Source organism: Nomia melanderi, chromosome 6, assembly GCF_051020985.1.
Source record: "Nomia melanderi isolate GNS246 chromosome 6, iyNomMela1, whole genome shotgun sequence".
Lineage (NCBI taxonomy): Eukaryota > Metazoa > Arthropoda > Insecta > Hymenoptera > Halictidae > Nomia > Nomia melanderi.
In genome coordinates this window covers 3,034,656-3,045,624 of record NC_135004.1, presented here as the reverse complement: position 1 = coordinate 3,045,624, position 10,969 = coordinate 3,034,656, and the positions used below count along the sequence as shown (strand labels likewise).

At 40.4% G+C, this 10,969-nt stretch overlaps 1 protein-coding gene across 1 annotated transcript in view; it reads left to right on the top strand.

The window, feature by feature from the left end:
* The first annotated feature begins 4,781 nt into the window (after positions 1 to 4,781).
* LOC116427033 (uncharacterized) overlaps positions 4,782 to 10,969 on the top strand; it is a 50,459-nt gene continuing 44,271 nt past the window's right edge. Inside the window, exon 1 of the mRNA XM_031976880.2 lies at positions 4,782 to 5,084. The gene's annotated coding sequence lies outside the window, so the exon portion shown is untranslated. The remainder of the gene's footprint in view (positions 5,085 to 10,969) is intronic.

Below are 10,969 nucleotides of genomic sequence, written 5' to 3'. Positions count from 1 at the left end.
CTAGAAACGTGCAAACGAAGCAGCACAAAATTGTCGTGCCTGGTGGCATCATACGTCTATGTCGGTTATCAAATCGTGAAACTATTAACAGGAAATAACGATTTAGCTGTGTCCCCGGTCGAACAAGCCGAACTATGTCAAATTGCTCAGACGCAGTTTTCGCAAATGGTGAACCTTCGCTACAAGCCAAGCGGTTTCGTGGGATTCGATTGCAATAGTTCGATTAGCAATGAACCATTGTTAGCAGACGGTCCAAGTTTGAATGAACTACAGAATTCGGAATATTCTGAAGTCCAATAATTGAAATTGATCTAGACATTGATTGTATAAGATGTATTTCACTTTCCCTTCGAATATAAATTTCTAACGCTACTCATGCGTCACGCATATTAATCCTACATTAAACATTTTCGTATTTTCCAAAATACGTTCGAAGGTAAGGAACATTTGTATCATGTATTTGATATTATCCGTACTTATCATCTCATAATTACAATTTTATCAATTTCAGTGAAGTATTTTAGAACGATTTCTACTTGAACCACTTTAAAATAATGCAGAATTATGTGATACATTTAATCAATGAAAGATGTGGATACTGCACACATGCATCACCGTGATAAACGATTCATGTACACTTCGATAGAGCATAAAGATAAAATGCTTGTATCCAGGATAATATTTAATATGTACTATCGTTTTTCTTTAATGATATATATGATTTCAATCCCGTGTAATGAAATATTTAATTTCGTACGTTGCGAGAGGTTATTCAGAATTATAATGATGCAAGAAATTTAATACAAAACTTACCTACTTCCTTTACCGTTCCGGTTGGAGACTAGGAGTTCAAGTTACTTCGACTGGAAAATCAGAAAATTGCATCTTCGATTAATCCCCCCTTCCCGTTCAATTTCTTTCTGATAAAACAAGGCATCCGTCTGATAAAAGGTATCCGTTTAGAGGCACCGTCGACCGTTCATATCTTCCCCGGCTTGTAACCTTATCGAAAACCGGATATCGATAACGTAACGCAATTACATGTTCCCACGAAATATTTCCCACAGGTCACTTCATCTAATTACATGAAAGGTTAGTCAGTCCCATCACATACTTCAGCTTAGAGACCGGCAGTGATCAGTTGCACCTTTCACTACTCTACTACTCAATATTTACGATACAACGAAACATTTTTTAATAAAATCCATCTTACTTCATTAATTTCCACTGCACACCTACACAACAATATTTCGATGCCTACGCAAACGATGCATAATTATTTCGATATAGAGTACCGTCGTTGGTTTCGTTTGGTCTCTTTGAATTAATTAAATGCAAACAATATACGCGTCTCTATCGGTGATTGTATGTTAATTAACCTAGCACACGATACAAGAACTATTACCCAGAAAATGGAGGCTGCAGGTACGAATAATTGAATCTCGTTCCAACACGACCGGTAGGTTTACCGTTTCTGAGAAGAAAAATATGAAAGCAATAGACTTTATCATTGCAGTGGGGTTGGGGCAAGTTGCGAACGATGTTTCCCTATCGAAATCCTTTATCATTGTGCGCCGCGTCGTCGGGGACAACTATAAATTCGTCTCAGCACGCGCTTTCGCGTAAAGTAGTCTCGCCGATCGTCGTCGAGAACGGTAACAATCTTTCCGCAAGGTCACGGGCAGAGACCGAGCACGACCGTCTAATCGATTCAATTAAAATGGATTTCGAATAGCGCACGATGCATATTTATATTCTCTGAGGCTGCGCCGGGGAAAACGAATTTAAATATTCAATGTTGGTCCGCGATTGTCCGCAACGCTACGTGCAAACACTATGCGTTTCTCATCGCAATTTTCAATGATAGGAATCCCGATGTTGTCGGAATATATGGCGTATTTATGCAATATCACGGGTACAAATATTCCCCCGCTTTCCTTGAGCATTTTTTAATGCGACACGTAAACTCGCACACAGGCTGCGACGTATTGCGTCTGCTAATAGCCGAAATCATACAAACGTTCAAACGACGGATGTTAACGCATCGTACGCCGGCGAGGTATCAGCTATTGAGAACAGATGATTATACCGATATACCTTTGAACATTTGTCAAATTAAAAGTTCGAAATTATAAAAAGGAGAAATACGGTTTTCCAAATTTATTTTGAACTTGTGTTTGCATGGAAAATGTCACAAGACGGAAGGATCACCGATTAAGCGACGGTTTAATAATCTCGCAATTACACAGGATTAATACGATAACGCAATGTTTGATTATGTTAAGACGAATGTCAATTTTATATAAAATTATACATTTTATAAAATGTATGAAATTTGGACGTCAGTATGTCTGTTATCTGAACAGGTCCATAAAAGAATAAGGACAATATTCAGAATTTAGTATCATTTATGTAGAAAACTGTTGTATCAATATAGAAAAAAAATCTTTGAAAAAGAATATAATTTCAAGGTCACACTCCATGAAACTACAGTAGTCAAGGGAACGTTTTGAGTTAAGGATATCTTTTTGCACAAGATGTTCCACTTACGAGGATTAACTCCATATAAACGCGTTCTAAAAAAAACTGTATTACTATCTTGGTAAAAAGGAAATGTTATAAAAGTTAGCCGCATACGTTAACTTCACATTTGCAACGTGCCCAATGAAAAAATCACGAATCTCCAAGCGTGAGCGTACCTCTCGCTTAATAAGTCCAAAAATCTAAAAATTTCAGGGTCCTCATGCAGTTTCCTCCGGAACCGTAATGTAAGGAAGTTTCTTTAACGCTGGGACTCCACTTAGACACGGAACTGCAGGGGAACGTGTGGCTGCGCGCGTAAAAAATGCTCTGTAGCGCCGTCAAAGTGGATTCAGCCGGCGAGATTCAGCCGGGAAGAAAATAAAATAGCTTTATATCTCGAGGGTCGGGTCGCAGGGTCGGCACAAAGGTTGCGCGAGCTTTGGAACGCGGTCGGTCGAAGAATTTTTGAGTGTCTCGTTCGCAGCGGAAGTCGTCGCAATGAATTTGGCATGACCCCAAGTGGACCGTCATGAAAGCTCGTGCTCACAAAATTATCACAAAAAGGGGGAACATAATTATCACATTGTTTAGAGCTTGACCGCAGCTCAACCTCGGTCGTTTCAATCGTTTCGTTGCGTCGGGGTATAATGGTACATCCGGGGAAAAAATAACTTCGGGTCTAATTATACCGAGACGCGACGTGTCCGCCAATAAAAGTGTAACGGCGGTATTTTCAAGGAAGATTTACACCATTCCGGGCATGAATTTAACGATCGTAACGGAGGTCCGCCAACTTCCCTTATCGTGCACGTTCAACTTCACGGTAATTTTCTCCCGTATTACACAGACCCGTGAATCGATCGGACCGGCCGAACGGTGCAGCTACCGAAATGTCTGAACAGGTTATTTAAAAATAGTTTCTTTATTAGCCTATTTCCATCGTCCGTGTGTATAAGTTCTTGTCAGCCTATGTAATAAATCAATCCTTACCTTATATGATCCTTTCGATGCTACGTAACTTTAGCTTGAAGCACGTTTTTAAGTTGAAATCGAGCAACTTCGGCTAACGAATGTATTACCGAGGATTTCCGTAATTATTCGTCGAAAAATTCATTCTGTCTAAAAATAGTTGTTTACGCACAGTATTCCTGCAAAAGCTCGTGTTGTGTTTAATTCCTCCTCGCGAAACTTTTTCCCAAAATATTTTCTACCGAAAAATTTAATCACGATTCCGGTTGAAGCTGAAAGGAATTCGACGCGCCGAACTCCCGCGAGGAGTTCGTTAGGAATAAAAAATATTCATGTAACGCTGAAAATATGATTACGTCGCTGGAGGGGCAATTAAATATGCTGAAACGTTTTATTTTTCATTTCGGTGAGTTCGAACTGAACCTGAAAACCGGTATCCACAGGGGGAAAAAATATGCAAGTGTACAGGGTTGTGTATGCATGGGTTGTGCATGCACATCGCGGAAAGGACAAATAAAAGAGTGCGCTTGGTTCGGATACGCCGCGGTGTCTCGAGCAAAAATCACGTCGCGTAGAAAATTACCTCCCCTACCGACCGTTCGCCTTTAAATCAATTAAAACGCTTTTCTCACGTAACCATCATTTATTTACTTTACTTAATACGTAGGAGGAAATTTACTGTACGTTCACAGGAATCCGTTTAATTTCAATCATAATTGTCTACCCAAACCAATTTATTCTACTAAAATGTACCTATCGAAAAAGCAAATAATCCAGTTCTCTATTTAACATTCATTCTATTATATTATAATACATTACAGTTATTCCATAGTGAGTATTCGCAAATAATAAAACAACTCCGAAAACAAATCCAATCCAACATCCCTAGCCGGAGAATTAATCGAAACCAAATTCAATCTAAAAAGCGCTAACATCCCACAACCTTCGGAGTTGCAAGCTCGGGATTGAGATTTTCTATTTATTTCATTGGGAGCTTCTGTGAAACATTTTCCCGGCAGGATAAACGTTCCCCACTCGGGAACCTTGGACAGCAATTCGCAGGAATATTAACTGGAAGTGGGGCCCGAACCTGGAAAATGTGAAAGGGGGGTTCCAGGGACAGTTGCTGGTACGCTTGACAAGGTTTCCCGGTGATCGTCGGCGAATCACGCCTAATGTCGATCAAGGCCACAATCACGGGCGTATCAGTGAGAGAGAGCGTCTCCAGTCTGCGCGACACGGCATCCTCAGTCCCGAACGGCGGGGGCGCGTTCAGTCAGCCTCGAGCCGCAGCTCCGACCGCTCGCGCCACGAGCGAGACAGAGCACTCGGAAATCTAGTCACGGTCACAACAGCCAGCCACCGTTTATAATCGCTGATCGAAATCGAATCGTCCGCAGATCGTGTCGCGACTTCATCCTGGTCGCATCTCGACCACCGGCTCCGGTTCCAGACACGCATAAGGGTAGCAAGCAGGAGGACGCGTGGATCGTTCGCAGTCGATCGCATAAACGCGACCACCCTCTTCACACATGATACCGACGGAAAGGCGGGAAACCTCGCGATCGTATTCGATTGTGGACACTGCGGTGGTAAGTCGACTCGAAATCATCCACTTTCTTATTCCCCGTTTCTTTATGCACCCGGGCCGCCGACTTCCGGGGAACTGCGAATCTAAAATGGCTACTGTACTAATCAGGAGAAAGCAGGGAACATTGTCGATCGAATCTTATGAACATGGATCCGTGTTTTGGAATGGAGAATGGTTTGTTTCGCGAGTGTTGGAGGATAAACGAGTTATTGTTTGTGGGGGTTGATTTTTGTAACGTCGAATGATTTCAACCGAGGAATCGAAGATAGACGTTTTGTGGGATGAAAAGAATTCGTTTGGTGACACGGAAATTGCGAATTTTGGTTTTTTTATAGGGAGATTGGTGTTCTTATATTTTTGAGATTTTTTTGAGTTTGTTCATTGAATATTTTACCGGGAAAATGGACTTTGACGGCTGGTTGAAGAATGGTGTCATTCGTGTTTGATTGACGTGGTGGTCAGCGTTAGCACATTCATTGGCAGCGTAGCGTATTGGTGATGATCGTGAATTCGGATTTTTTGAAAGAAGATTAAATGAATTTCGTACGTGTTGTTACTTAAAGCAATAACACCCTCAAGAAATCAATGCGTTTTTTTCTGTGACATATTTCAAAATTTGAAATTCATATCGTTGTATAAAATGTACACGTTGCATTTATTGAAATACTTTAATACTACAAATCGTTGGTCAAGCAGATGGTGCTTGCAGAAGTTTTTATACGACATCTGTGTCTGCGTTAGCTTATTTGAAAATTCAAATTCTACGTATACGAGGTCGAATAAATCGTCTCCAAAAATCAGATGTTCAGTGAAGAACCTTCTCCAAGAAATATTGCATCGATTCTATATAATAAATTCAATCAAGAAACTTTTAAAAACCAGACATTAATTGAATATAATAGTAACCATATTTTGAAGTTCATAATTCGTACAGTGTTTAGAAGTGTACACACTTGGACATTGTTATAACAAATGTTCAATCTTATTATGTGAATATATAACAGTGTTTCACAATCAATGTCCCCCACTGTAATAAAATCAAGAAAGTACTAATCTGTTTAACACATTCGAGATCAGTAACGTAGTTCTACATCATTTTAAATTCTTTCAGTATGCATTTGTGGTGTTCAATTTTTTTCACATTTTAGGAGAACACTAAGCACAAAGGGTTGATTCCAAATGGAAACGAAACATTTTCACGTGTTCGAAGTTGAATGTTCATCTCGAAATCGATGACAGTTACCGCGGTGGATACTGTTGACTTTCCGCGAGGATGTTATTGACATGGAACGGAAATAGAAAGAGTTAAATAATTGAAGCGGTCTCGTCGAGCAGCCCCAGAAGGGTGGTGAGGCGCTAGAGTTCTCCGTTGCGATCCGTACGCCCCTTTTCGACGGTTCCGCGAAGAGGATGCGTAAAAAGGATAAACCCGCGGCCGTGTAATTATGCTCACGTCGGCTCGTCCCTTTCTTCTTTCTTTTTTTAAAGATGTTTGTAAACAAAGGGGTTGCTTGGCCGTTGACCCTGTTCTTAGCACGCGCTCTCGCGAAAGCCTTGCCCCAATTGTGTTAATTTCCGTTGTCCGAGCCGCTCTGTAGTTCAAATTTCTATGGTTGAGGGAAAGACTTACCCGGGTCGCAAGTGGGTCAAGACCGTAAATATTCGGCGAACGTTTAAAGCGGTCAATCTATAGTCACGCGTAGAATTTCGCGAACTGCGGTCAGTATTAAACGCAGGCCGGGTAATTTCTGCGATTCAGCTGCCGACCATAATTAAAAATTTCATTTAGCGGGGTGAAAGAGCGAAAAATTTCCGGCAAATATTAATGGAATTCGAGAACGAGACCGACGGGAACACGTGTACACAGGTACGTCCATTACACACAAAGTAATTGATTCGTGATTAAAGGCGGAACATTTTTCATTCGAGCTCGGGATTAAAAGGACGGGATATTCGATATGGAAAGAATAATTACATTTTATTGGCTGATATGTGGAAAACACGCGTCCAGATGGTGTAAATAAAATTCCGCTCGCGATTGGTACCGGCAACGAAACATTTTTCATCGGCCACGTGTATTTTGTTCCTCGTGAGTATGCTCTTGAAATTTGTTGGCACCGATCGTAGGGTTTTCGTTTGTAATGAACTGTAATTGAGCTGTATAATTCCGAGCTCTATGCTTCCGTAAATTCGAAAATTCTTTAATTAATGAGTGACGAATTTCATTAACGAACGAAAACTAAATTTGCCCGAGGTAGAATTTCAGCCGTGTCAGCTTTTAAAGGTTGAAATCGTTCACGGAAGAGACATATTGTGTGAAGCGATCGATCGCTTACTTTGACTTTACCAACATTCTCCTTGGAATCAGACTGGCGAGTCCAAGCAATTTATCCGAGGTAAATTAATTAGGCTCTTGACAAAAACTACATCCCTTTTTTTACTCCTACGTCGGTTCGCGTTATCATGTATTTATTTAAGGGGATCAATTCATACATTTTTCCGTTTCGTTCAAAAACGGAAAACCTTGGTCATGGTTACCCGGAATCCACAGCGTGAACGGCGAACGTTTTCCCCCCGAACCGCAAGGAAACACTTCAAAAGGTTTCGGTGATTTTGCGCCGGGTTTGCTTCTTCGAGCGTGTCACGGAAGCGTCTTTCAGAAATATTCGTTTTCCGGCGTTCCTAAACAAACGATGGCCGCGAGGCTATGCCGACAGAAATTCAGCCGTATGAGTTCTATCAAAGTTTGCGCAATTCCGAGCTACTCGTTCCCGCTCGATCCAGTAAGTTTTAGTTTTCCGCGCGTGGTGGTGCCTATTAATTCGGAAAGTTTCGACCCCTCTACACGCGTAGCTGACGCGCAACTTTGCTCGGAAAACATATTTATTATATCAAATACACGTGCCTTTACCGTGCTAATTAGGTTCGACTAAATACACCGCTGATTTATTAGCTGGTATGCTAGTATTTCAATTCTAAAGCAGACGCGACGTGTTGCTTAGACTAGGCAGCTTTTAAGATTAAAAACCGCATTGCCCGCCCCTATTCATTATTTATTTCTGAAGCCTTGGGAGATGATCTATAATGATTATTGTCATTATAGATAAAAATGTTATTTTGTCTAAATATTTTCTACATTTACCAAATTTCTTGATACAATCTTTTTATCATTGATAGTGCCGTCAATGGAGGTACAAGTTTCCACTCCTTGACATTGCTTTCCATTTTATCGATCGAGATTCCTCCAGTAACCAGACAATTCCCATCTAAATGTCACGAAATCTTCGCTTCTTTCTCATTAAGGGCCATTTCTGCTGCGAACGCCCCACGACCGTCTCCCGTTCTTCTAAATCACCTGTGTCATTTATTTGCTTTCCCGACCGTGTTTCGCAGTACCTTAGTCTCAGTTTATTCGCGTATTTTCCGATTAGCGTCGTTTCGATTCTTCCGTCTTGCAGGAATGCCTTTACAACGCTAACTTTAAAATTTCACATAGCAAGAAAACATAAAATGAGCAGGAAAACGTGAAACCACCTTTGCTAAGGGCTGCCTATTAGCCACTTGCGCTAGAAAGAGGTGCTACGCACGTGATTGTTTTTGTCTCAAAATTGCCAACGACATATTATACACGTCGGTAGGCTTATTAGATTACAAATTCTAGGTTGCTTTGAAATCTTTTACTTTGTACAAAATTATTGTATTTGAATTCGTCGCTAACGCAAGTGGTTAAAGGACGGTAAAAGGTTGAAAGGCGCGAAGAACACTTTAAATACGAAGTGTGCCGCACAATCAAGGGAGAGTCGAGCATAAGTCGATTCCATTGAGGAACTCATCTAAATCCAAATGATAGCCGGCTTGCTTTGGCTCGCGGCTGGCGAGCACGTCGTCGGGCACGTGAAACGGTTTAACTACTGCGGCGACACCGTTTCGGGTGAAACGGTTTTATTGCATCTGCCTCCACATCCACCTGGCTGGATAAAATAAGTGCACCGAGGTCTATTTCTGTTTGCACCATATCGATCGTAGGACACGTAGTTGTACGGTGTCAGTCACGTATCGCGTTTACAGGCGGCGAACGCGATCGCGAAACGATGGCGCCCGCGTTTTAGGAATTGCCTCATTTTCATGGGAACATCAGCTGGAGCTTCGAGAAGGGTGGTTCCATTGGGCGCGTGTAACTGTTGGCACTTCCCAGAATGGCCGCCTATGAACGTTCATTTTACGAGAGGCGCCGGATCACCGATCCAAATACGCAACTGAGGATGTAATCTGCATCAAAGAGGAATCAGGAGTTATTCTATTCGATGTGTTAACCCTTATCTTTCGTATTTGTAACATAATTTGTTGCAAGTGTTAATAGTTTATCCGCGTTGACAGTTTATTCTTGTTACTTATCAGTGTCTAAGCTCGTGGAATCGTATATATTCGTAATGGACTTTGAAATATCTGATTATTGAGTATTTGACTATCATTAGCTATTACCAGCTATCGATTTAAAACTAAATTAATTGAAGTTGCTTTAAAGAGAGTATGTATAGAATTAACGAAGATTATGTCGATAAATGTAATCGTCGTGAATTTCAAACGATATCGAAATTAGAACAATCATTAGTCAAACACTGAAACGGTATTCCGAATTACCGGAGCCAACACATTTCTTTTCCTTTCAGACAAGAAATCTCGTGTAAAGCTCTTTTAGAAAAATGTTTAGTTTACATTCACATGAAATATTATCCTATTTTCGCTGGTAACATGAATAATGCTACACCTTGCACGTTCGGTCCATACGTTACACGATTCTGTACTTTGAATTGCGCAGTGAGTATCTCCTCTTTGCCTGACAAACAATATATTTTCTACCTTAATAGAACCAACGTAACGCGTCGTCCTGTATTATAATATTTATTAGTTACGACGAATTCGCAATCCGATTTGCAAGCATGCCGCTACGAGAAAATCGAATTACTTACCGGAATAAATGTTTATCCGCGTCAAAGAGAAGATTCTTCTCGTGCAACGTAACCTCGCGCACCTCTCGTACGTCCACTCCGCTTTCTGGGTAATTTGCACTTAATAGGTGCTGGCTGCGAACAGGAAATGTGAGCATACCCCTCGCCTCGGTTCCGTCTACATAATTGGCTATATATTAGGTAATATAGAAATGTATGGCTCAAAAAGGAAATAATTCTCCTATTCGCTCCTGGTACATATTTAAAACTGGTGAAAATGAAATTAAATATTAAATATCACTTTTCTGATCTACAATTCCAATACAGTCAATTACAATCAAGTACTAAAAATTATTAAAAGTAACTTGTGATTGAATCAATAGTTACATAGGAGTAATTCAAATGTTTGAGTAGATAATACTTTTTTCAGTTCTCAAAGAAGAAAACTTGAAAAATTCTTTTAGCAATATTCGAAACGATAGTTCTATAAAGAAACTGCTGAATTTATTTTTCACTACGAGGAGTCGACCCTTTTGGTACGGTGCCCAAAATATTATATACAGAATCATCCCTCGCATGCTGTTGTCTCATCCCTCACTACTTTTACGGTCTAAACAGGTTCCATCTTTTTATTAGGGATATGAATATTTCTTCGTATGTCAGTTCTAGAGATACGTAACAGCTTCCGACAATCGTGATATAATTTCAAGGAAGGAAATTGAATTATTTAAGGTTTCGATATTAAAACATAATTCTAAAGAAGCAAGGTAAAGCTTTTCAAAAGTATAAAAATATTTTTTATTATCTGAAAGTTCGCAAATTTCTACCCGGCGTAACAGAAACACTAATTGAAGACATACCTTCTAATCTCGAGCAATCGAGAGAGATCTACGGTATTCATTGCGAGAAGGCGAACGTGATATTCATTCCGGTGTAA